The sequence below is a fragment of the Heterodontus francisci genome, chromosome 11 (assembly GCF_036365525.1).
Source record: "Heterodontus francisci isolate sHetFra1 chromosome 11, sHetFra1.hap1, whole genome shotgun sequence".
In the NCBI taxonomy this organism is placed as follows: domain Eukaryota; kingdom Metazoa; phylum Chordata; class Chondrichthyes; order Heterodontiformes; family Heterodontidae; genus Heterodontus; species Heterodontus francisci.
The window spans coordinates 58741474-58757523 of record NC_090381.1 but is presented as its reverse complement, the minus strand read 5'-3'; the positions used below and the strand labels follow the sequence as shown (position 1 = coordinate 58757523).

At 42.1% G+C, this 16050-nt stretch overlaps 1 pseudogene; it reads left to right on the top strand.

The window, feature by feature from the left end:
* The first annotated feature begins 5277 nt into the window (after positions 1 to 5277).
* LOC137375028 (AN1-type zinc finger protein 4-like) lies at positions 5278 to 12244 on the top strand (annotated as a pseudogene).
* The last annotated feature ends 3806 nt before the right edge of the window (positions 12245 to 16050 follow it).

Here is a 16050-nt window from a genome sequence, read left to right as displayed (position 1 = left end):
TGGAAAAGTTCCTGCAAACTGAAAAGTAGCAAATGTAACCCCACTATTTAAAAAAGGAGGGAGAGAGAAAACGGGGAACTACAGACCTGTTAGTTTGACATCAGTAGTAGGGAAAATGTTAGAACCTATTATAAAGGATGTGATAACTAGACACTTGGAAAATAATTATATGATTGGGCAGAGTTAACATGGATTTATGAAAGGGAAATCATGTTAGACAAACTTGTTGGAGTTTTTTGAGAATGTTACTTGTAGCATAGGTAAAGGAGAACCAGTGGATGTGGTGTATTTGGATTTTCGGAATGCTTTTGATAGGGTCCCACACAGGAGGTTGGTAAACAAAATTAGAGCACATGGGATTGGGGGTAATATACTGCTATGGATTGAGAATTGGTTAACCGACAGATAACAGAGATTAGAAATAAACGGGTTATTCTCAGGATGGCAGACTGTTACTAGTGGGGTACTGCAAGGATCAGTGGTGGGGCCACAGGTGTTCACAATCTTATTACAACCCGGTGAGAAAGGTGTCTAGGGGTCTCTCTCAGCCTTCACCTGGTCTTACCGTAACAGGGTTGAATTTTAAACACACTGTGTTTTTAGCTCCCCTTTGGTGAATCCTTGTTCATTGCTTTCCAATTATAATGCAAAGAAACCAGCACAAACAGGTGTTCGTAGGTTTAAAGAAAAGTTGAAATTTATTAAACTTGAACTTAAACTCTAATTTGGTTGACGCTTACGGATACACGACACGCCCTCGCTAGCATGCATATGCGATACACACATGCAAATAGAGACAGAAAAGAGCAGAAGAAAATTAAAGTGGAAAAGTTTGAGGCAATATCTGAAGAGTCTTTGTTACGTTTCTTTGGGCTCACTATAGAGTCCTTGATTGTAGGGAGATCTTGCTTTTTGTTGGGGCCCAGTATTCTTCTTAAACCTTGCTTGCTGTAGTAGACTTTTCTCTCTTGGGGTTCATGCGTCTTCAGTGGATTCAGAGAGATTTTCTCAGTCCTGGAGCAAGCAGTCTTTCTGAGTTCAAACTCTGTGGCTAGTTAAAAAAAACCCTGGAACAGCCAATTAGTCATGTGACCAGCTGGTCCAAGCAGTCCTGGCCCCTGTGGATTGCATCACCCAGAAGGCCCCTCACCCGCCCCCTCACTGTCTGGTGATCAACATCCATTGTGGGTTGAATGTGTCAGGGAATGGTCCTTTGTCTACACAAGCACCATCTGTTAGTATGTAAATGTTCTTTCCAACCACGGCTGATCTGTTCAACAAGTCATTTCCTCGCTGCAGCAACAGTTCAGAATCAATATTCCTATGACAAAACCAATGTGCCTCATTCTTGACATGAAAATCTAGATAAACGATTTGGATGTGGGGACCAAATGTAATATTTCCAAATTTGCTGATGACACAAATCTAGGTGGGAATATAAGTTGTGAGGAGGATTCAAGGAGGCTTCAAGGGGACTTGGGCAGGCTAAGTGAATAGGAAAGAACATGGCAGATGAAATATAATGTGAATAATTGGGAAGTTATCCCCTTTGGTAAAAAAGCAGAAAGGCAGAGTATTTCTTAAATAATGAGAGGTTGGGAAGGGATCTGGGTGTCCTTGTTCATAAGTCATTAAAAGCTATCATGTAGGTACAGCAAGCAATTAAGAAGGCAAATGGTATGTTGGCCTTCATTGCAAGGGGTTATGAGTACAGGAGTAAATAAATTTTGCTGCAATTGTGTAGAGCATTGGTGAGACTGCACCTGGAATATTGTGTACAGTTTTGGTCTCCTCATCTAAGCAAGGATATAGTTGCTGTAGAGGGAGTGCAATAGAGTTTCACCAGACTAATTCCTGGGATGGCAAGATTGTCTTATGAGAACAGATTGCAGAAACTGGGCCTGTATTCGATAGAGTTTTGAAGAATGAGAGGTGATATAATTGAAACTTCCAAAATTCTTACAGGGTGTAACAGGGTGGATGTAGATAGGATGTTTCCCCTGGCTGGTGAGTCTAGAACCAGGTGACATAGGACTTAATTTTATAGGACCCCGACGTCGGGGCTTGTGGCATGACAGGATGGGGAGGGGGGCGGAAACCGGAAAATGCCTCCGGGAGAGGGCCGCTGCGCACCCTGACACCGGGACGGCCCAGCCTGATATTGCCGGTGGTGATGAGGCCTCAGGCGGGCCCCCCCCCGCCCCCCCACCACGCCACTTGGTGACGGGACCCCTATTTACATATGCAAATAAATTCAAATTAAACCATTAATTATACTTACATTCACGCTTTCTGTCCCAGTGTGATCTTCCTGCCACTGCCACTCCCGTGCCTTTGGATCCCCGTCCGGGGAAACGAGGCAGATCACTGGTGGGGAGGAGGTAACTTTCTCAGTGCTGGGTGGGGGGAATGGGGTCAAAATGACATCATTTGTGTAGGGGATGGTGGGAAGGGTTTTAGGTTAAAGTTTGTGCACTTTGGAGGGGAAGGTCAGGTGGACCAGGGAAGTGTTTTGTGGGGAGAGGGCAAGTAATTAATTTTCTGTTTATTGGGGGGATGGGAGGGGGCAAATTTAATGTATTTAACTTTTTTTATTAACTGTACATTTAAATCTTTAAATTTAACAATCGGGCTTAAAGCCTTTAAAAATGGCATCAGCACCTGTGCACAGCCCGCCCTCTCCATATCTTCGGGGGGAGGGGTCATGGGGTGGCCGGCCCCAGCTATTTCAATGACCCACCATGCTTAGGATTGCGGTGGCTCCGCAAAGTGCGGCCTGCACAGGCGGGCTGCCATTGTTTTCGCCCGTGGAAATGTAAAATTCAGCCCATACTCTCAGAATAAGGGGCAGGCCATTGAAGACTGAGATAAGGAGGAATTTCTTTGGAAATCTTTGGTAAATCTTTGGAATTCTCTACCCCAGTGGACTGTGGAAGTTCAACCATTGAGCATGTGCAAGACAGAAATAGATAGATATCTAGATAATAATGACATCAAGGGATATGGGGATAATGCAGGAAAGTGGCATTGAGGTAGGTGATCAGCCATAATCCAATTGAATGGCAGAGCAGGCTTGATGGGCTGAATGGCCTACTCCTGCTCCTGTGTTCCTAAACGAAAGCAAAAAGAGTACTGAAGTATTGTAACAGTACAGAAAGTTGGTATAATCCCATTTGGAGCATTATGTTTTCATGGCCTAGCTGGATGCTTAAGGACTTCTAGAAAATGCTCCAATTCTAGAAAATCTATATTTTGGAGATCTCTTGCATCAGAATATATTTTAAAAAAACAACAGATCATTGTCCACTGAGAATTACATACAGACGAATTAGGAGCAGAATTAGGCCATTTGGCTCCTGTAGCCAGCTCCGCCATTCAATGAGATCATGGCTGATTTGTTTCTGTCTCGAATCCCACACTCCCATCTGCTCCTGATAACCTTTGATTCTCTTGCCTAATAAGAATCTATCTACTTCTGCCTTAAAAATATTCAATGACCCTGCCTCCACCACCTTCTGAGGCAGAGTTCCAAAGTCGCACAACCCTTTGAGAGAAAAGATTTCTCCTCATCTCTGTCCTAAAAGGGCGACACCTAATTTCAAAACAGTGCCCCCTCATTCTGGACTCAGCCACAAGAGAAAACATCCTTTCCACATTCACCTTGTCAAGACCATTCAGGATCTTATATGCTTCAATCAAGTCTCCCCTCACTCTTCCAAACTCCAGTGAAAACAAGCCCAGTCTGTCCAACCTTTTCTCATAAGACAACCCACTCATTCCAGGTATCAATCTAGTAAATCTCTGAACCGCCTCCAACGCATTTACATCTTTCCTAAAATAAGGAGACCAAAACTGCACACAGTATTCCAGATGTGGTCTCATCAATGCCCTGTATAACTGAAGCATAACATCCTTTTATTTTCAATTCTTCTTGTAATAAAGGATAACATTCCATTAGCCTTCTTTATGACTTGCCGTACCTGCATACTAACTTTTTGTGACTCATGCACTAGAACATCCAGATCCCTCTGTACCTCGGAATTCTGCAGTTGTTCTCCGTTTAAGTAATACTTTGCCTTTTTATTCTTCCTGCCAAAGTGAACAACTTCACATTTTCCCACATTATACTCCATCTGCCAGATTTTTGCCCACTCACTCAACCTATCTATATCAGTTTGCAACCTCCTTATGTCCTCTTCACAACATACTTTCCTATCTATCTTTGTGTCATCTGCAAATTTAGCTACCATGCCATCGCTCCTCTCATCTAAGTCATTGATATAAATTGTAAAATGTTGAGGCCCCAGCACAGATTCCACTCGTCACATCCTGCCAATCAGAAAAGGACCTATTTATGCATACTCTCTGTTTTCTGCCGGGCAGCCAATTTTCTATCCATGCTAATATGTTAGCCCCTACACCATGAGCTCCTACTTTGCGCAATAACCTTTTATGTGACACCTTGTCAACTGCTTTCTGGAAATCCAAGTACAAGATGTCAACATGCTCCCCTTTATCCACAGCGCATGTTACTCCTTCAAAGAACTCCAATAAATTGGTTAAATATGGTTTCCCTTTCACAAAGCCATGCTGACTATTCCTGGTTACCTTGAGTTTTTTGAAGTGCCCAGCTATAACCTCCTTAATGATCGATTCTAACACCTTCCCCATGACAGGCATCAAGCTACCTGGCCTATAGCTACCTGTTTTCTGCCTTCTCTTTCCCCCCCACCCCCCTTCTTGAATAGAGGGGTTATATTTGCTACTTTCCAGACTGATGGAACCTTTCCCGAATCTAGTGAATTTTGAAAAATTAACACGAATGTATCTACTACCTGATTAGCCACCTCTTTTAAGGTCTTAGGATGAAGCCCATCAGAACCTGGGGACTTGTCAGCCTGCAGCTCCATCAGTTTGCTCAATGCTGCTTCCCTGGTGATGGTAATGTCACCAAATTCCTCTCTTCCTTCCACCTCCTGATTTACAGCTATTACTGGAATGTTTTTTGTATCCTCCATAGTGAAGACAATCACGGACACATCACAAAGTTTTTTCCTCTCTCTCAGGGGCAGCAGGCTTGGCTGTAGGCGCCTCATTCCAGTCAATGCTGAGGCCGAAAGATGTGAGGGAGCAGCGAGCGATGGAGCCCGAATGAGTGCTTGGTCATGATTATCATTAGCTAGCCTTGATGGCTGTTTGAATGTGATTTCAGTCTGCAGCTGTCGTGGGAACAACTTTCATCATAAGTTGTCCTTTGAAGTTTCTGGATGTGTTGAAATGGAAAACAAAAAGGAACCTCCTTTCTCTAATGAGGACAATTCCATTCCTATAAGTTATAAACTCCCGTTTTATGAGACAGTGGAACTTTTCATTGAAACACTCACAGGGACTTGTTTTGAACTCTGAGTGTTGCCTTTCGATATGGTGTTTTCTGTGAAAGCCAAAATTCAAAGACTCAAAGGTATTCCCATAGTACAGTAACATCTGATCTGGAACAATCTGGAACTGGAGGATGAATACTATTTACACAACTACAATATTTCAGAAGGTTGTACTCTTAAACTGGTGCTCGCCATGAGAGAGGGACCTATAAATACCAGAAGGGTCCCAATGGAAGATCCCACCAGGTTTATGGCTGAATGCATGGAGACTAGTCGAGATGACATCTGGGATAAGATCCCTTCCGACAAGCAAAGTCACCTTTCTAGTGTATTGTGAAGGTGACCAGTTGAATTTCTTTTGAGTTGTCGATTGAGGGGATGGCTCTTTAACACCTGAAGGGGTGTTAGAGGCAGAGGCTGGAACCCTCACAACATTTAAGAAGTATTTAGATGTGCACTTGAAATGCCATAGCATACAAGGCTACGGGCCAAGTGCTGGAAAATGGGATTAGAATAGATAGGTGCTTGATGGCCGGCACAGACACGATGGGCTGAAGGGCCTGTTTCCATGCTGTATAACTCTGACTCTATGACCACTGTTCGAGTCCCTGAGTGGATGTTCAGTGGTCAACCTTTATACAGATGAAGATGATGATCTGAGGAGTCTGCATCTGAACAGCAGGTACTCGAGAATTCAATCCCTATGAACAAAATGAAACTTCTGAAAGCAAAGATGGGAAATATGAACCTTAGAAAAAAAGCCCAAGAAAATCGCCAAGGTGAAGCCAAGGCCCCCTGTGGCACCCAGACCTACCAGCAGTTCGGTCACAACAGCTTGTCACTGCCTTTTCCGGGTTCTCCCTCACAATGGGCAGTCTCTCAATCATTCACTGTGTCCACCTCCTGTTGGTGATCAGCATCCAACTCTTTCATGCCATAATATACCGAGTCCCAAATTTGCTTCTGGTGTTAGCTTAGTTCCGTCGTCTTCTAACAGCTTCCTGCTGAAGGATGATGAGAACACTGACTTTGCACCAGAGGTCTTTCCCATCTCCAGGCATGGTTCTGCAGGGGGATCTGAGAAACGCACAGCAACAGAAGCGGCTTCTGCCACTGATTTCTCAGGACTTCAGGGAAGCTCCGGCTATTTGTACAGATTTAAAACCGGTTGCACAGCAAGTGGCTCACAACATAAAGTGCCTGTAAGATTTTTGATAAGGTAGGGGAGTTTTATACCCCCTTCTAAGGTGGGAACAGACTTGGCAGCACAACAGCTTGTTGTGAATCGACTTTATTGCAATGAAGGTAAGGACAAGTTTGTTAAGTTCTCAGATAAACTATTAGTAACAAACTCAGGCAGTAATTAACAGTCTAACACAGATACTACCCATATTTGAGACTGGACGGCAGAGCGCACAACTCTTTCTCTTGCAGCTTTGGTCTTCAAGTTTTTGCTTTCTCTCTCTCTTATCCCTTGCTGTTGTTCTCTGCTGTGGCAATAGCAGGGTCGCAAGCCAATTTATTCTGGGAGCCTTCCAGTTAACCCTCCCCTCTTACCAATATTTGTATTCAAGGATGTTTTCCTTAATCAACCAAGGATCATTTTGTGATGAATGCCAACCTTTTCATTTACGCAATTAATACATGGAAAAACTCTTTGCATTAACTACCTTATCTCAATGCTTGTACTTTTCCAAGGATTCCTTATCTCACTACGAGACAAAACTATGCAGCACTGTCTGTTCTCACGGTCTAACACTTTTTGCTGCAAGTAAGCATTAAAATTTCATATAATCTCCCAGAATTCCTCTGCCTTGACATCTTGTCCATAGTGTACCTTATTTCCTAAGTTTTCCACTTTACCATACTACAAAGAAGGATTCTAATAAAGCTAAATATTAGTTTATAATAACAAGTCATTTGTTAGCTTGTAATAGCTAGATGCTAACAATTAGTATGCTGTTTAGTGATTTTTAGCAACCTATAATCTTACATCCCCATTATGGAAGTTAGCCTCTCAGAAGTGAAGAGGTACCCAATGATGCCGCAAGTGTCCTTGCCTTGTCTGTTGATGCTGATCGAGCGGAAGAAGCCAGCATACTGAGTGAAATAGGACTTAACACATCACTATGTGAACAGACCATGAGAGAGTCGAAGTCTGCAGAAAGGGATGCTGTGGAACCAGTTGTTATCAGGATTGCTTGGACTGCATTGCGATTGGTGTACTCCAGGGGTCACACAGGTCACAGATGTACTGTAATGTGAATAAGTGTAATGCAATACAATTTGGGAAGAAAACAAGGGTTGAGAATAATGTTAAGACACTGATGAGTGTTGATAAACTGAGATCTTGGAGGTTGAAATGTCTAGTTCCATTAAAGTGTGATAAAATCAGAAAAAGACCAATCAAATTTACAGGTTTTATAAATAGAGTTTATAGGGCCAATGTAGGTCAGTGAACACAGAGGTTAATGGAACTTGGTGTGAGTAAGGACACAGGCAGCAGAGTTGTGGTGACCTCAAGTTTAGGGAGGGTAGAATGTGGAAGGCCAGTCAGCCTTAATATTTTACACTATAAAGCGCTGTGTGGTGATAAGATAAATACAAAGAAGGTCATTTGGCACATCCTACCTTGCCTGCCCATTGGAATAGTCAAGACTAGAGTTAACAAAGGCATGAATGAGGGCTTCAGCAACAGATGAGTTGAGGCAGGGGCGAAGTCGGGTGATGTTACAGAGGTGGATGTAGGTCATAATGATGGCATGCATACGTGGTCGGAAGCTCGTATGACACCAAGGTTATGTACAGTCTGGTTTAGTCTCAGAGAGTTGCCAGAGAGAGGGATGGAGTCAGTAGATAGGGAAAAATAGTATTCAATAGTACAGAAGAAGACTTTTTCTATTGAACTCTTTTGTAGTAGCTTCCAGCAACTGGCAGTGATCCAAACCAAAGCACACAAAAGTGCAAACAGCAAATTATAAATTCACAGCTTCTGTCTCCCTTCTGTAACAAATGAACATTGCCCTGAAACAGAGTATCAGCTCTTAAATACAGATGGGTGTTCTAATTGTGATCATAGAACCGACAATTTTCATCACAGTTACATCAGTAAATGGGTCTTTTCCAAGCAGAGCTTATGACCCTACTGCAATTTTTGCAGAACCTTTTAAGTAATAGGCTTTCCATTAACTTAAGTGTCGAGTTGATTTCTGTCCCATAAAGCTGGTTAGGTCAAAGATTATTTGGCTCCAGTAAGAAAGTCGTCATAAACATGGAATTGATTATGTTCGCTTGAAAAGAAGAATAAAATGGATTTGAATTAAATTAAAGAGGTGACATCAAATTTAGGACTGATGTTAGGAAGTTCTTTTTTACACAGTGTTCAAAGATGGAATGGACTTCCATATTGGGAAGTAGATGGCAAAAACACTGTAATCATTTAAGAAGCAGTAGGGTGAATATTATATTCTAGATGGGCAAGGTAGTATGTGCCAAATGACCTTCTTTGTATTTATCTTAACATCATAAAGCACTTTATAATGTAAAATATTAATCCTTGTTTTGTTACTAGTACATTTTAACAGATTTCTGTCTCTCTAGCATCCTCGTTGTCTGAGAGTTGCTAATCATGGCTTATGCTTTGATATCACTATGGGACAAGGCAAGGAAGCAGGCCTCAAGAAGTACCTTAGCCGCTATGGGGATTGGCATTATTCTGTACCGCACTCTAGCTATCTAGCCAACTGAGCTAACTGACCCCTTAATAGATTTAACATCTCAGAAACTCATTTTACCCCTTTTATAGATTCTCCTCCTGAAAGTGTTGATTGTTGCTAAGGCATGGTGTCATAGTCATGGACATCTCTCCAATACATCAGCTAAGTGACTATTCTTCATGCACGAGTCTATGCAGTAAATATCAACCAGCTATTCAACTGTGGAAAACATTGCAGCTGAACCTCATCTCAATTCATCTATACACGCACACACATAAACACAAGCATGCAAATCTTCTAGCAGAACTCACTGCATGGTGTCAGAAGCAGAAGCTATGGCTGATTTTTGCACTGCTTAGCTCAAAATGTTGTCCAAGCTGAGATTAGTTGAACCAGGAACTTAAGCTGGAACTTTCTGGTCTGTACTACCACAGATATATTACAGTAAAAGAATAAAACCAAATTATAGAAGGTATTGAGCACATTCTTGTCATTAGTGATGGACTGGGAGTGAAGTTGAGCTTGGTTGATGTTTTTCTAAGAAGATGCCAAAGGATTGGGGTCAGAGAGGCCAATGGCTTCATGGAACAGTGTAAGAGATAGTGGTTTGAGGAGAGTAGGGCAGGAGGATTACTTTTAGATTGTTCTAGCAAAGGATTGGTACAGACATATAAGCCAAATGGTGTCCTGTGTTATAAATTTCAATGCATGTATGAGTAAGGCTGCAATATTTCCTGGCCATTGTATCTGAATAAAGCCAAAATACTTTAATGGATATGCTGAAGCAGTGAGTCCTAGGGGAAAGTTAATGCAACATATTCATAAAAAGAAAATGACATTGGCTTAAGTTGCAAGATAAATTGTAGTTTGAAAAACATTAATGCATTATTTACTTGAGTAGAGTTGATTGCATGCTGCTCATTACATAGAAAATAAAATTATCAACACATGAACATAATTAATCATGTAGGAATAGTAAAGCATTCTGATTAGAGTCTGTAAGCTCACTGCTGGCTTATTTAATAACCTGAAATGTAATATAGGGTGTATAGGGGCTAGAAACCAATTTGCTTGAATTCTAGAAGATTGTATTATTGTACTGGAGCAATTGCAATTTGGGCTGTTTATAAAGACACAATTTTTTTGTAATTAAAGTAATAAATGAACAAAACAGGCACTGTTCTCAGCTTGTAGAGCAATTGTGTAAGTCATGTTAAATTGACATTCCATATTAGTAAATGTTCAAGGAGAAATTTTTGATTACGAGCCATCACCTCAATTCTTCATATGGAAAGAACCTCTTCTTGTTCCACTTTGATATTTCCATTTCAATGTCACCAATTCAGCTCGAGCAATGGCAAATGTTAAGTTGAATACTTGGAAATTGTTAAGTACAGTATAATATGTGCTGCTTAATTTGCATCACTTGGACCAGACAAATGTGTTGTCATTAACTGGTTATATAGGTTGAAAGAAGTAATAATTTTGCTGCCTTAACTATCTACTTTATATACACTAGCATATCTATTATGTGCAGAACAGTGTGAACTATTCAATTAAATGAAGTGGTTACTAAGGAACTGAATGGCGAACAAGCCTTTATGTGGTAACTGTGACTTGTAAGTAACTTTTGTGAATATAGGCCTTGGGTTCATGCTAACATCATATTTATAATGGAAGAACAGTATTTCAATCTTATAATTTAAACATGAATAATTGCATGAAAGTGGCTTCCCTGCACCATTACTGTAACACTTTTGACACCCAAGCTGACTCATAGTGTTTTTATTCTTGTAGTACTGTTGGCTGAGATGAATTTCTGGAATCCAGTAACACCATGGCTCATTCTCTTCAGGGCTGAGGTAAACAATTGCATGCTGTGTACTTTAGGGGCATCAAACTTATTAATACTCTGTTCTATAAATTGCATTCATATCTCTTTGGTAGCTTATTTGGGGAATTAGTAAAGCAGAACATTGGAAGATTGCTGTGAAGCACAGATCCTGTGACATGGTTTTTGCAAAGTAAACAAATAACCGTTTAGCAGCATCAGTGAGTGAGATTCCAAGTGTGTCAAATTATAAATCTAATTTAGCGAACTAAATTAAATCTGAATGCATTTTCACTGCAATTTTAATGACACTGCAAATCATTTTCTGCTGTATGGCCAACTAAAGTTGAAGCATAAATCTTGAGTCAAGGCCCAACCTGGCTTTGGAGAGAGGCAGTGTAAGACATCCTGAAGAAGATCTTCTCGCACTAACTTGATTTACACTACATGGGAGGGGTGAATGTTTGCAAGAGTACTCCCACTTATCTACTGTAACTTTCAGGAAAAGTCACAGAAACCATGGAAAAACAGCATTTACTCCATGATTTTCCACTGTTTCCGTGGCTCTTCCACCAATGTCACAGTGAAGGATCAGAAAACTACCCATAGTATTCACTCCTATGGAGTGCAAATCCCGTGTGGCCTCAAACTAGATATTTAAAGTGGTCATAGCTTCCTTCAGACTTTCTTTCTGATGACTGTTCAAACCTGCAAAATACTTAAAAAGTGCTACACATGTTCTATAAACATTTACATTTTAATTGTTGGTGGAAGAAGTCTGCATATGTCTGCAACGTGGGCAGGAGAATTGGAGTTCCAGGTGAACAGTGTAAACACATTACTTGTTAATTGTATATTAATTGTGTTTAGTTATATGCAGGTAGTGGGCATGAACTGGGGAAAACTATGTTTGTTGGGTTAGGAGATATATGCTTGTAATATGTAACTCTGTAAAGAAATATAAAGTGTGTAAAGGTTGGCTCTAGTTCTATACTTCACTAACTGGCTTTCTAGAATAGAACACTACTACCTTGCTTGTATGTACTTTGAAGCGACTGGTTATTGGGTCATCTGTCATTGGGAAAATGCTGGAATCCATGATTAAGGAAGTCATAGCAAGACATTCCAAAAATCATAATACAATCAAGCAGAGTCAATATAGTTTTATGAAAGGGAAATTGTATTTGACAAACTTAGAAGTGTTATTTGAGGATGTAACAAGCAGGGGAGATAAAGGGAAACCAATAGATGTAGTATATTTGGATTTCCAAAACGCTTCAATAAGGTGCCATATAAAAGGTTACTGCACAAGATAAGAGTTCATGGTATTGGGGTAATATATCAACATGGATAAAGGATTGGCTAACTACCAGAAAACAGAGAATCGTGATAAATGGGTCATTTTCAGGTTGACAAATTCTAACTAGGAATCAAGTGAGCAACCAGTAGCAACCTCAGGACACCTGCAGCTATCATCTGATGGAGGCACAGTCAACCTTATGTGTCTACGCTCCGACTCTGAAGGCCAGCACCTCAAATAAAGAGCATTTCTATGACTCCCTTGGTGGTGTTCTGAGGAACATCCCAAATGGTGAGAGGCTGTTCATCCTGGGTGACTTCAATGCACATGTTGGAGCAGACAGTGATTCATGGCCAATGTGCCTCAGTCGTCATGGGGTGGGCAAGATCAACGATAACGGACAACGCTTTCTTGAACTTTATGCCCTGAATGGACTCTGCATCAACAACATTTTCTTCCAGGGCAGACATCACCACAAAGTATCATGGCGTCACCCAAGGTCTGGACATTGGCATCAATTAGACCCAGCCATCAGGAGGAGGCGTGATCTGCCCAATGCTCTTCATACCCGCACCTACCACAGCTCAGGTTGCGACATCCACCACTCTCTTATCAGCAACAGAGTGAAGGTGCACCCCCGAAATTTCTAGTTACAAACACAATGCCCCACCATGTATCAACATCCCTTGCATAAGCAATGATGCCAAATACCAGCACTTCGCACTGTCACTAGAACAGGGGCAGCACAGTGGCGCAGTGGTTAGCACTGCAGCCTCACAGCTCCAGCGACCTGGGTTCGGTTCTGGGTACTGCCTGTGCGGAGTTTGCAAGTTCTCCCTGTGACCGCGTGGGTTTCCACTGGGTGCTCCGGTTTCCTCCCACTGCCAAAGACTTGCAGGTTGATAGGTAAATTGGCCATTGTAAATTGCCCCTAGTGTAGGTAGGTGGTAGGAGAATTGAGGGAAGGTGGGTATGTGGTAGGAAATATGGGATTAATGTAGAATTAGTAAAAATGGGTGGTTGATGGTCGGCACAGACTCGGTGGGCCGAAGGACCTGTTTCAGTGCTGTATCTCTCTATAACGCTTGCTACCCACAAAAGGCTTAACGGGAAGCACTGATGCTGGCATCGATGAAGCTTGGAAGTCACTAAGCTCAATCATCTATGAAGTAGCAGAAGCATCATTTGTTATAGACGGAACGTGCACAGGGGCTGGTTTGAGACCTACTCAGCTGAGATGATATCTGTCATTGATGCAAAAAACAAAGCCTACATGATGCACAATATAAACCCAACAGCTAAGCCACTGCATGACCTGAAAGTAGCCAAAGACAGCCACGCAAAAGACAGGGATATAATGCACAAACAAACACTGGATCAGCTTATGTCAAGAAATCCAAACTGCATGTGACAAAGGAAATCTGCGAGCTATGCACGAATGAATCAAACGGGCGCTTGTCTCTGCCATCACCAAAGTTGCTCCCCTGAAGTTAACGGATGGTGAAGTAGTCACCTACAGAAGTAAACAGATGTTCTGCTGGGCTGAACACTACTGTAAGCTGTACTTCAGTGAGTCGGACATCACCCCACTTGATGCTCTCCCTCTACTTCCTGTCATGGATGGGTTGGATGAAGAACCCTCAGCACTGGAGCTCGAGAAGGCCATAGACAGTCTAGCGAACAGAAGGGAACCTGGCAAAGACGGAATCCCAGCCGAACTGCTCAAGCACGGAAAGTCCCATGAATTGCCACACCTTTATGACCTTCTCCTTCTCTGCTGGAAAGTAGGCTCTGTTCCATAGGAGATGCATGATGCCAAAATCAACACACCATACAAAAACCAAGATAACAGAGGAGACTGCAACAACTACAGAGGCATTTCACTCCTTAGCGTCATGGGGAAGGCCTTTGCTAGGGTCATACTTAAAAGACTCCATTTACTTGCAGACCGAGTGTACCCAGAAGCACAGTGCAGTTTCCGTGCCAGCTGATCTGTATAAAAACACACGAACTAGGTGCAGGAGTAGGCCATTCAGCCCCTCGACTCTGCTCTGCCATTCTATAAGGTTATGGCTGATCTGTTTGTGGACTCAACTCCACTTTCCTGCCTACCCCCGATACCCTTTGATTCCCTTGTTTGTCAAGAATCTGTCTACCTCTGCCTTAAAACGTACAATGATCTTGCCTCCACCGCTGTCAGGGGGAGAGAGTTCCACAGAGTTACGACCCTCTGAGAGAAAATATTTCTCCTCATCTCTATCATAAATGGGAGATCCCTTATTTTTAAACTGTGCGCCCTAGTTTTAGTCTCTCCCACAAGGGGAAACATCCTCTCAGCATCCACCCTGTCAAGTCCCCTCATGATTTAATATGTTTCAATATGATCACCTCCCATCCTTCTAAACTCTAATGAATACAGACTCAACCTGTTTAACCTTTCCTTATAAGATGACCCTCTGATCCCAAGAATCAGTCGAGTGAACCTTCTGCCTTCTCTGAACTGCTTCCAGTGCAATTATATCTTTTCTTAAGTAAGGAGACCAAAACTGTACACAATACTCTAGATATGGTCTCACCAATGCCCTGTACAACTATCGCAAAACATCTTACTTTTATATTCCATTCCCCTTGCAATAAACAACAACATTGCATTTGCCTTCTTAATCACTTGCTGTACCTGAATACTAACTTTTTGTGTTTCGTGAACTAGGACACCCGTATCCCTCTGCATCTCAGAGTTCAGCACTCTCTCTCCATTTAAATATTATATTGCTTTTCTCTTATTCCGGCCAAAGTGGACAAGCTCACGCTTTGCCACATTATGCTCCATCTGTCAAATCTTTTCCTACTCACTCAACCTATCTATATCCCTTTGCAGACACCTTATGTCCTCTTCACAACATACTCTCCTACCTATCTTTGTGTCGTCAGCACATTTAGCAACCATACATTCTGTCCCTTCATCCAAATCATTGATATAGATTGTAAATAGTTGAGATCCCAGCTGATCCCTATGGCAATCCACTAGTTACAGCTTGCCAACCTGATCTACTGTGGACATGATCTTCTCCATGCGCCAGCTACAAGAGAAGTGTAGGGAACAGAGTATACCCTTTTATCTTAGTCTCATAGATCACACTAAGTCTTTCAACACCATCAGCAGAGCAGGGATCTACAGAATTTTGGGAAAAATTGGCTGTCTGCCGCAGCTCCTCAGTCTCATCTCCTCCTTCCATGACAACATGCACTGCACTGTACAGTTTGATGGTTCCACTTCTGACAGTTTCAGACTGAAGAATGGAGTGAAATTTGTGTCCTAGCCCCCACACTATTTGGCATCTTTTCCATGCTTCTGGCCTTCGCCTTCCCTGCAGATATAGAAGGTGTCTACTTGCACACAAGGTCAAATGGAAAGCTCTACAATGTATCAAAGCTGAAAGCGAAGACAAAAAAAATTGCATCCTGATCAAAGAACTCCTCTACACTGATATAAAAACAAGAAATGCTGGAAATTATCAGCAGGTCTGGCAGCATTTGTGGAGCGAGAAGCAGAGTTAACGTTTCAGGTCAGTGACCCTTCTTCAGAACTTCTCTACACTGATGAGGCTGCTCTAGTCGCTCACATGGAAACTCAGCTACAAAGACTCATGGACTGTCTCTCCCATGCCTGTAACTTGTTCTCCTTGCCGATAAGCGTCAAGAAAACTGTGGTCTTGGGACAAGGTGTTGCATCTCTGCGCCGATCACACTCAGTAACACCCCACTGAAAGTGGTTAGTAAAATCTACTCCTTTGGGTCGACAGTGACAAACAATATGTCCCT